The sequence below is a fragment of the Nannospalax galili genome, unplaced genomic scaffold (assembly GCF_000622305.1).
Source record: "Nannospalax galili isolate Female #2095 unplaced genomic scaffold, S.galili_v1.0 scaffold307, whole genome shotgun sequence".
In the NCBI taxonomy this organism is placed as follows: Eukaryota; Metazoa; Chordata; class Mammalia; order Rodentia; family Spalacidae; genus Nannospalax; species Nannospalax galili.
This window is the reverse complement of record NW_008359625.1, coordinates 6,167,789-6,177,006: the sequence shown is the minus strand read 5'-3', so window position 1 is coordinate 6,177,006 and position 9,218 is coordinate 6,167,789. Positions and strand designations below refer to the sequence as shown.

Sequence of the window (9,218 nt, the reverse complement as noted above, 5' to 3'; positions counted from 1 at the left end):
GGTCTTTTTGAAACAGGGTCTCCCTGTAGTCCCAGCTGACCTGGAACTCACTATGTAGACCAGGCTGGTCTTGAACTCACAGAGATCCACTGGGATTAAAAGTGTGTAACACCACACCTGGCTTTTTTTTTTTTAGTAATATAGTCATTTTTAGCTTGACTTTTTTTTTGGTCTTTTTAAGACCGTCTCCCTGTAGCCCCAGCCATCCTAGAGCTTACTATCTACACCAGGCTGGCCTTGAACTCACAGAGATCTACCCGCCTCTACCTCCCAAGTGCTGGGATTAAAGGCATGAGCCACTATGCTTGGCTTAGCTTGACCTTTTATTTTTTTGTTTTTTTTTGAGACAGGGTCTCCCTGTAGCCCCAGCTGTCCTGGAACTCACTATGTAGACCAGGCTGGCCTTGAACTCACAGAATTCCACCTGCTTCTGCCTCCCGAGTGCTGGGATTAAAGGCATGTGCCACCACTCCCGGCCTGCTTAACTTGACTCTTAAATTTACTTTTTTTTTCTCCTGATGGCCTTGGTGATTGAATTTGGTGCCCCACAACTATGTTAGACAACTGATCTATCACTGAGCTATATCTCTAGACATTTAAAAAATTCTTTTAAAATTTGAGATAGGATGGGCTAAATTGCTCACAATGGCCTTAAACCACCGTCCTATGGTTCAACAGGGCTTAACTTGTGATTCTTCTGTCTTAGCCTCCCTAATGATGGGATCACAGGCCTGTACAACCTACCTAATTTTTTGTTGTTGTTGTTGTTTTGTTTTTTGGGGGGGACAGCATCTCTCTGTAGCTCCAGCTGGTCTGGAACTTGCTATGTAGACCAGGCTGGCTTTGAACTCCCAGAGATCTGCCTGCCTCTGCCTCGCAAGTGCTGGGTTTAAAGACATGCACCATAACACCCTGAGACCTGCCTATTTTTTTTAATAATAGCTTGATTGAGACATAATTGACATACCATATAATTCATACCTATTTGAAAGAGTTTGGGGGCTGCAGAAGTGGGCCAGTCAGTAAAGTGCTTGCTGCACAAACTTGAGTTTGTATCTGTAGCACCCACATCAAAAAACAGACATGGTGGCACACCTCTTTAATCCCAGCACTGGTGAGGATCACTGGGACTCACTGACCAGTTAGTCTTGTGGAATGGGTGAGTAAGAGAGCCAGGCATGGTGGCACATGCTTTTGATCCCAGCACTCAGAAGGCAGAGGCAGGCAGATCTCTGTGAGTTTGAGGCCAGCCTGGTCTCCATAGTGAATTACAGGCCACCAGCTGGGACTACAGGGAGACCCTGTCTGAAAAAGACCAAAAAAGGAAGTGCACTTTTTATTTACAAAGAAGATGAGGGGTTGGAGAGATGGCTCAGCAGTTAAGAACACCAACTGTTCTTGCAGAAGACCTGGATTGAGTCTGAGCACCCACGTGGCAGCTAACAACTATCCATAACTCCAGTTCCAGGGGATCCAACAGCCTCTTCTGTCCTCTGGGGGCATTGCACGACATGGGTGCACTTACCTACATGCAGGCATAACACTCATACACATAAAATAAAAATAATAAATAAAATATTTAAAAAAAAAAACAAGATGAGCTGAAGATGGAGCTCAGTGGTAGAGTACGTATATAGTATGCATGGGTTCAGTCCTCAGCACCAAAAAGAAAACTGAATTCAGGCTATGAAATCATATGTATGGTTTCATATATATATGTGTGTGTGTGTATCTATATATACATTTATATTATATAGATACATATATAATCTACTGTATCCCTGTAGCCCCAACTGTTCTAGAACTCACTGTGTAGACCAGGCTGGCCTTGAACTCATAGAGATCCACCTGCTTCTGCCTCCTGAGTGCTGGGATTAAAGGCGTGTGTCACCATGCCTGGCTAAAGTATATAATCTTTTAAGACAGGGTTTCCCTGTAGCCCCAGCTGGCCTGGAACTTCCTGTGGAGACCAGGCTGGTCTTGATCTCATAGAGATCCACCTGCCTCTGCCTCCTGAATGCTGGGATTAAAGGTGTGCACCACCATGCCCACTGAAACCAGATTTTAGTATATTTTATAACACATGCTTTTTTTGTCTTTTTATACGGGATCTTATGTAGCCCAGGTTAGCATGAGAGCTATTAGGTATCTGAGGATAGCCTTGAACTCATGATCTTCCTGCCTCCACCTCCCAAGTTCTGGGACTATGGTGTATACTACATGCTCAGCTCCATAGCTTCCACCTTAATGATTATGGCAAACTTGTACTTTGTCAGACCAGGCACTAGTAGTTATCAACATTAACGGAGGAGGACTGATATCTAAACCTTTCACTGTAACTCAGTGTTCCTGTGCAAAGCCATTGAAGTGCAGTTCTGATTTAACTCTCCACAGAATGGTGAGCCCAAAGGCAGCCTGTGGAAAGATTTCCACATTGCCTGTGAATGAGGGGGATAAAACATGATTTCCAAATCTCTGTCAAGAGAAAAATGTGTCTCCATGCTCCTGAGGTGGCAATACATCCTATATGTAAGGATGTTCTGCAGGTGTGAGAAAATTCTTCCTGCATTTAGGAAAGGAAAGAAACATCTTGAGCTGCCCTGGGCCTCAGGAGCATCTACTGTGGTCCAGTCTGAATCCTTAAGCTTCACTAGTTGCAGATTCCTAAGGGATTCATTTGTCAAATTGACAGGTGTAGGTTAGGAAAATACCAGTCAGGTCACTAAAGGAAAATATTATCCTCAGTCACTGAGTATTCATAACCGCAGGCAGTCTTGATGTGACTCAGATTACACTCTTGGTCCTGAGGCCTTTTAGAGTGCCTTTACATTGAAGCCAATGTAGGGAACTACAGTCATTGGCTCTCTGTTACTATGGGAGATACCTGAGAGGGTGCGCTTATAAAGAGGAGTCATGTTTGCCTTATAATAAACCTTGTTTAAAGGTTCCAGTTCAGTAGACTCTGTTGCTTTGGGGGCTATGGTGAGAATATACTGTGGACCAAAGAAGAAAGCGGGGTTCCCACCCACCTGAAGACCTGCCAGAAAGCAGCTCCATCCCTCCTTCTCCCCCATTCCCCCCTCCTTCTCCTCCTCCCCCTCCTTCTTCCCCTTCTCCTCATTCTTCCTCTCTTCCTCTTGTCAGTAGTCATCGTTTAACTGACCAGATTACAAAAATACCACAATAAACACCCCAGTTCACCCTTCTAATCTGCCTGTTGATTTGGCCTTTCCTGTTGCCAGCAACTGCACCTTCCAAAGGGGGCAAAGGGGCTGCCTTTTTCTTCATTCCACCTCACAGAGAAGATCATTTGCAGGGTCACAAGAAGTTGTTTGCTTCCTTGAAACATTTCCTAACAGTCTAAATCTCATTCAGATGCTCCATGCAAAAAGATGCTGTATTCACCAAGAGATTCAGTAATCAGAGTCACCTGTCAGGCTAATGGCTTCATTCTGATTTTACCATAACTATGCTTCTAGATCATGTGCATGCACTAAGTTCAGGTTTGGGTAGGTACCCCCCATGCCATGTATGGTTCCACAGTGCTCAGCATGTTAATTGAAGGCTTGTTGGGCTTAACAAAGGTGCTGTCGAGAATCTGGCAAAGGCAAAGAAGCTGCACACCATACAGACCTTTGGCTCACACCACTGATAGATCAGAGCCTGATGACAATTGACAGCTTGGGTTCTGCAGGTGTGTAGAAGCAGCCAGCTTTTCTTTACACTGTAACCATTCGAACCTCAGGTCTGTCCATCTGCCTGCATCCCTGGCCTGTCCGTCAGCCTGCCTCCCTGGTCTGTCTATCTGCCTGCATTTCTGCAATCAAGGCCTGCCTGGTCTATATAGCAAGTTCCAGGCCATTTGGGGCTCAGGGAGACCCTGTCTCAAACCAACAAACAAAATGTTCTCACTGGGGGTTGGTGGAATGGCTCAGAGGTTAAGAATGCATACTGCTCTTACTGAAGACCTGAGTTTACTTCCCAGAACCCATGCCAGGAGGATCACATCCACCTGTAATTCCAGCTCCAGGGAATCCAGTTTCTCTGACCTCTGTGAGCACTGGCGGCAGCACTCATGCACACAGACATACGTACACATAGTTAAAAAGAAAACAGATTGGGCCTGGAGAGATGGCTCAGCAGTTAAGAGCCCTGACTGCTCTTGCAGAGGACCCAAGTTTGATTCCCAGCACCCACATGGCGGCTACGAAACGTCCTAAACTCCAGTTCCAAGAGAATCTGAAGCCCTCTTCTGACCTCCGCGGCATTGCACGACACGGGTGCACTCACATGCATGCAGGCAATACATTCATGCACATAAAATAAAAATAATAAAATATCTTTTAAAAAATAAAATTTTTAAAAAGAAAGAAAGAAAACAATTTGCCTGGCATGGTGGTATGTACCTTTAATTCCAGCACTCAGGAGGCAGAGGCAAGCAGATGGTTGAGTTTGAGGCCAGCCTGGTCTATATAGTGAGTTGCAGGCCAGGCAGCGCTACATAGTGGGACCCTGTCTCAAAAAAAAAAAAAAAAAAAAAAAAAAATAGTGCTCTAAGAGAAGCTCTGTGAGACCAAGCCTCAGACCACTTGTGGCTGCCTTGACGTCCTGTGCTTCCATGGTGTCTTTACTGGATGGCTAGAATTAACAGCAGAGGAAAGAGAGCAGGCAGGCTGGGGCGCACTGGAAGGGTACTGCTAGGACCCCGAGTGCTTCCCACGCCATCACTGCCACACCCAGCCTTTCCTTGAGGTTGCTATAGGTACAGGGCCACAAGCTCCTACCTATGGGAAAACACTTTCCTGTTTTAGCATCTTGAATGCTTGAGTTTACGGAGGGACATTTGTTTTGTAATTAGTGATTTGTTTTATGCTCTAAACCCTTTATCAAAAGAAAAGAAAAGGTATATTAAGAGATCTGACTGGGCCAGGAGTGGTGGCTTATGCCTTTAATCCTAGCACTGGGAGGGAGAGGCGGGCGGATCTCTGTGAGTTTGAGGCCAGTGTAGTCTACACAGTGAGCTCCAGGCCAGCTGTGGCTACAGGGAAACCCTGTCTCAAAAATACCAATAAATAAATAAATAAAAAAGAGATTTGACTGAAATATAAGCCTTAGTGGGTACACTTATATTTTGCCTGTAGCCCCAGCTGTCCTGGAACTCTCTATGTAGACCAGGCTGGCCTTGAACTCACAGAGATCCACCTGTCTCTGCCTCCCAAGTGCTGGGATTAAAGGTGTGCGCCACCACGCCCGGCTTTATTTTTTATGTGTATGAGTGTTATGCCTGCATGTATTATGTAAGTGCACCCATGTTGTGCAATGCCTGTAGAGGCCAGAAGAGGACATTGGATTCCCTGGAACTGGAGTTACAGATGGTTGTTAGCTGCCATGTGGGTTCTAGGAACCAAACTTGGGTCCAATGCAAGAGCAGCCAGTGCTCTTAACCACTGAGCCATCTCACCAGCCTGAAAATAATATTTTTTTTAAAAATCTAACAATGGCCAGGCATGGCGGCGCATGCCTTTAATCCCAGCATTTGGGAGGCAGAGGCAGGTGGATCTTTGTGAGTTCAAGGCCAGCCTGATCTAATAGTTCCAGGACAGCTGGGGCTACAGGGAGACCCCTGTCTCAAAAAGACCAAAAAAAAAAAAAAAAATCTAACAATGGCAATCTGGAACAGTTATTTTTTTTGTGGCCTTCTAAAACTGACCAGAAGCATAAGATTTCTATGCTACTATAAAATATCTCCCCATTCCCTCAATTAAAGATAGTTAGATTTCCCCAGCACTGCTTAACTCACCTGAGTTTCCCCCTCCCACCCCCACCCCCCACAGTTCATGTTAGGTTGGTGATAAGCTAAACCTTTGGAGTAAAAATGACATCTTTACAATATTCATCAGCAAGATTTACTACTCAAGGTTAGATTATAAACAGGATTAGTTATTGATGTTAGGATTTTAAAGTTTTTGTTATGGTTTTGTGTTGTTTAAAATTTTATTTGTACACGTGCACATGCAGGTATGGCCAGAAGAGGCATTGAATCCCCTGGAACTGGAATTACGGTTGGTTGTTAGCCCCCATATGGGTGCTGGGACTCGAACCCAGGTCCTCTGCAAAAGCAGCCAGTGATCTTACCTGCTGAACCGTCTCTCCGGCCCACTAAACTTACTCTGAAGCTGGTGGTTTTAGTACTGGGACTTACTGCTACCTGGTGGGAAGTGAGTTTACCTAGTGTCATGCTGTTAGAGGTTAAGTGCTTCCTGGGAGCATCCTTTGAAGACTTTATGTGGTTCTCTGTGCGTTAGACACAGCAGGCTCTGCTCCATTTGGAAAAGCTCTGCTTCCGGACACAGCAAAGAAACGAAGAGCTGCTATAGAGACCCATTGCAACGCAAACACTGTCCTGGTGCTCTCCTCAAGGAAGGAGGTGGAGCCTTACTCTGAGACCCCAGAGTGCCCTGCACACAGTTTGGCACCGGCTAAAAAGAGGAAGGTAGAGAGTTGTGTGGTTCATATGAAAGAAGGCTGTATGATGAGGGTTTGGTCTGTGGAGCCAGAGTACAGACTGCAGAATGCAGGGATGATGAGGGGGATTGGTTGTTTCCCCTGATGTCCCATGTGGCCCTCTGCCAGAGAAGAACAGAAGGGCAGTGTCTCTGTGTGCCTGGCCACATGGAGAGGATCCAGAAGCTTCAGCTGTGTGAGCATTGTGAGAATGACAGTGAGTTCCTTCCTGTCCCTGAAAGGCCTTTTGGGGCTGTCCTGCATCATGGGATGGGTGAGCCCCACCACCATGGGATGGGTAAGCCCCAGGGCCTGGGTTCTTTTAAGAACTGGGCTCAGGGGCTTAAGAGCACTGGCTGTTCTTTCAGAGGACCCACATTTGGTTCCCAGCACCCACAAGGCAGCTCACAACCATCTATAACTCCAGTTCCAGGAGAATCTACACCCTTCTTCAGGCATCTATGGACATTGCATGCATAAGTGTACTTACATACGTGTAGACAAAACATTCATACAAATAGTTAACTAAAAGAAAAAGAACTGGACTTAGTTCCATCATAAATTTACCTCAGAATGTATGGTGCTGGGTTTCTGTGTAAGGAAACAGCTAAGCTCATGGGCAGGCTAATGCTCCATCCCCTCCCCCGAACACACCCAGTTTGGTGGAGCTGTACATTTTATTCATTGTTCTGTGCATGGCTCCCTGTCATCTTCCTCCTTAAATATTTTTTTACATTTATTTCTTTACTTATTTATTTGTATTTATGTGTGACGGTGAATACACATGTGCCCCACAGCACTCATGTAATGGTCAGAGTACAGTTTGCAAGAGGTGAGTCTCTCCTGCCATGTGAGTTCCAGAGATTGAACTGAAGTCATCAGGCTTGGCAGCTAGTGCTTTATCCACTGAGCTGTCTCACGGGCGCTCTATTATATTTTTACATATTTATGTTTCTTTATTTTATTTTTTGGTCTTTTTGAGACAGGGTCTCCCTCTAGCCCCAACTGTCCTGGAACTCACTATATAGTCCAGACTGGCCTTGAACTCAGAGATTCACCAGCCTCTGCCTCCTGAGTGCTGGGATTAAAGGCGTGTACCACCACGCTAGGCCCTATGTTTCTTTATTTTTAACATTTTATTGTCTCTGGCCTCTCTCCATGTTTCCAGTATTTGTAAGGAAGTTTCACAGCACAGCCCTTTGATTTTGTAGGGGAGGGCCTGAGCGAAGACATTGTGCAGCCATACTGTTACCCCACAGGTACACTAGCATTGGAAACCCGAGGAGGAGTTGGAAGAGGATTCCCTGGATATGAGCCAGGGAATGTCAGTGCTCCTGGAGTGCTCCTCCTGTCTTCCAGAATTCTCTTGCCCTTCTCTGATGGCCTCAACTTCCTTGCCTCCTACGCCTGAGCAGTGTCCTGTTAGGCTGTACTGAGAGACAGTTGTTAGTACTGCAAGGGCTTGCCGTTGAAATGACACACTTTCATCAGTAACTTCCATTTCTTAGAATGTGTGCTTCTGGAGTTTCTTAAAACTGCTTTTTGGCATCCAGTCTTCATTGTTTTTAAGTTGGAGGAGCTCAATAGGATCCTGGATTTGCTGAGACCATCACCTAGTTTTCCTTAGATCAGACAGCTGGCTTAGTGACTAAGGTTTCCTTGATTGTTGACTCACCAGGGGGCCTTTCCTCAGTGGGGCTCTACAGGTAAGACTGAAACGGGATTTACACACGAGTGTGCCGTCGTGAGTGTGCCACAGAGGTGTTCTCACTTTGAGGTATGCTCTATCTTCTGTCCTATAAGGGACCAACTCTTCCTTAGGGCTCTCTGGACTGAAAAGCACTAGATCGCGTTATATTATGTTTGACTCTCTGGAGTTAACAGATGTTCCCTGTCCTTCATTTTGCTTTCTACATTTTCTTTTCGTGTTTTAGTTACCTGTGGCTAGCCAAGGTCTGAAAACACTGGTTCAGGGACAGGAAGAGGGAGAAAAAATTCATGCAGTTTTTATTACAGCACATTATTTAAATTATAATATTTATTGTTATTGTCAATCTCTGCTTTGCTCCGTGTGTGTGTGTGTGTGCATGTGTGTAAATGTGGGGCCTGTGTGCTATGGCTTGCATGTTGAAGTCAGAGGAAAACCGTGGGTATTAGTCCTCACCTTGCACCTTGTCGGAGACAGCAGAAAAAAATCGACAAGAGATCGTAAGTATGGCAGGCTGGCTGTCCTCCAAGCTTCCAGGGAGTCATCTGTCTTCGCCTCCCATCTTCTGGCAGGATCCCGAGATTATAGACATATGCTGCTGTGTTGGGCTTAGTGTGAGTTCCAGGGTTTTGAACTCAGGTCCTCACACTTGTGTGGCAAACACTTTGAGCCATCACCCCAAACCGCATGCCAAATTTATAAATTAAAATCGTGTATGCTGGGTTCCATGCTGTTTGTGGTTTCAGGAGGGAACTGCTGAATGTTTTCTTAAAATTGTGACTTTGACCTAAAGATACATAGGAAGCTGGGCATGATATCACATGTCTTTAATCACAGCACTTGAGAGGTAGAGGCAGGTGGATCTCTGTGAGATTGAGGCCAGCCTGGTGTCCATAGCAAGTTCTAGGCCAGCTGGGACTACAGGGAGACCTTGTATAAAAAAAAAAGAGAGAGAGAGGAGAGGAGAGGAGAGAGAGAGAGAGAGAGAGAGAGAGAGAGAGAGAGA

At 45.6% G+C, this 9,218-nt stretch overlaps 1 protein-coding gene and 1 pseudogene across 4 annotated transcripts in view; one reads left to right on the top strand and one right to left on the bottom strand.

The window, feature by feature from the left end:
• Dennd2a (DENN domain containing 2A) overlaps positions 1-9,218 on the top strand; it is a 139,245-nt gene that overhangs the window by 28,089 nt on the left and 101,938 nt on the right. The gene's annotated exons all lie outside the window — the stretch shown is intronic.
• Positions 3,096-3,975, bottom strand: LOC115068525 (annotated as a pseudogene).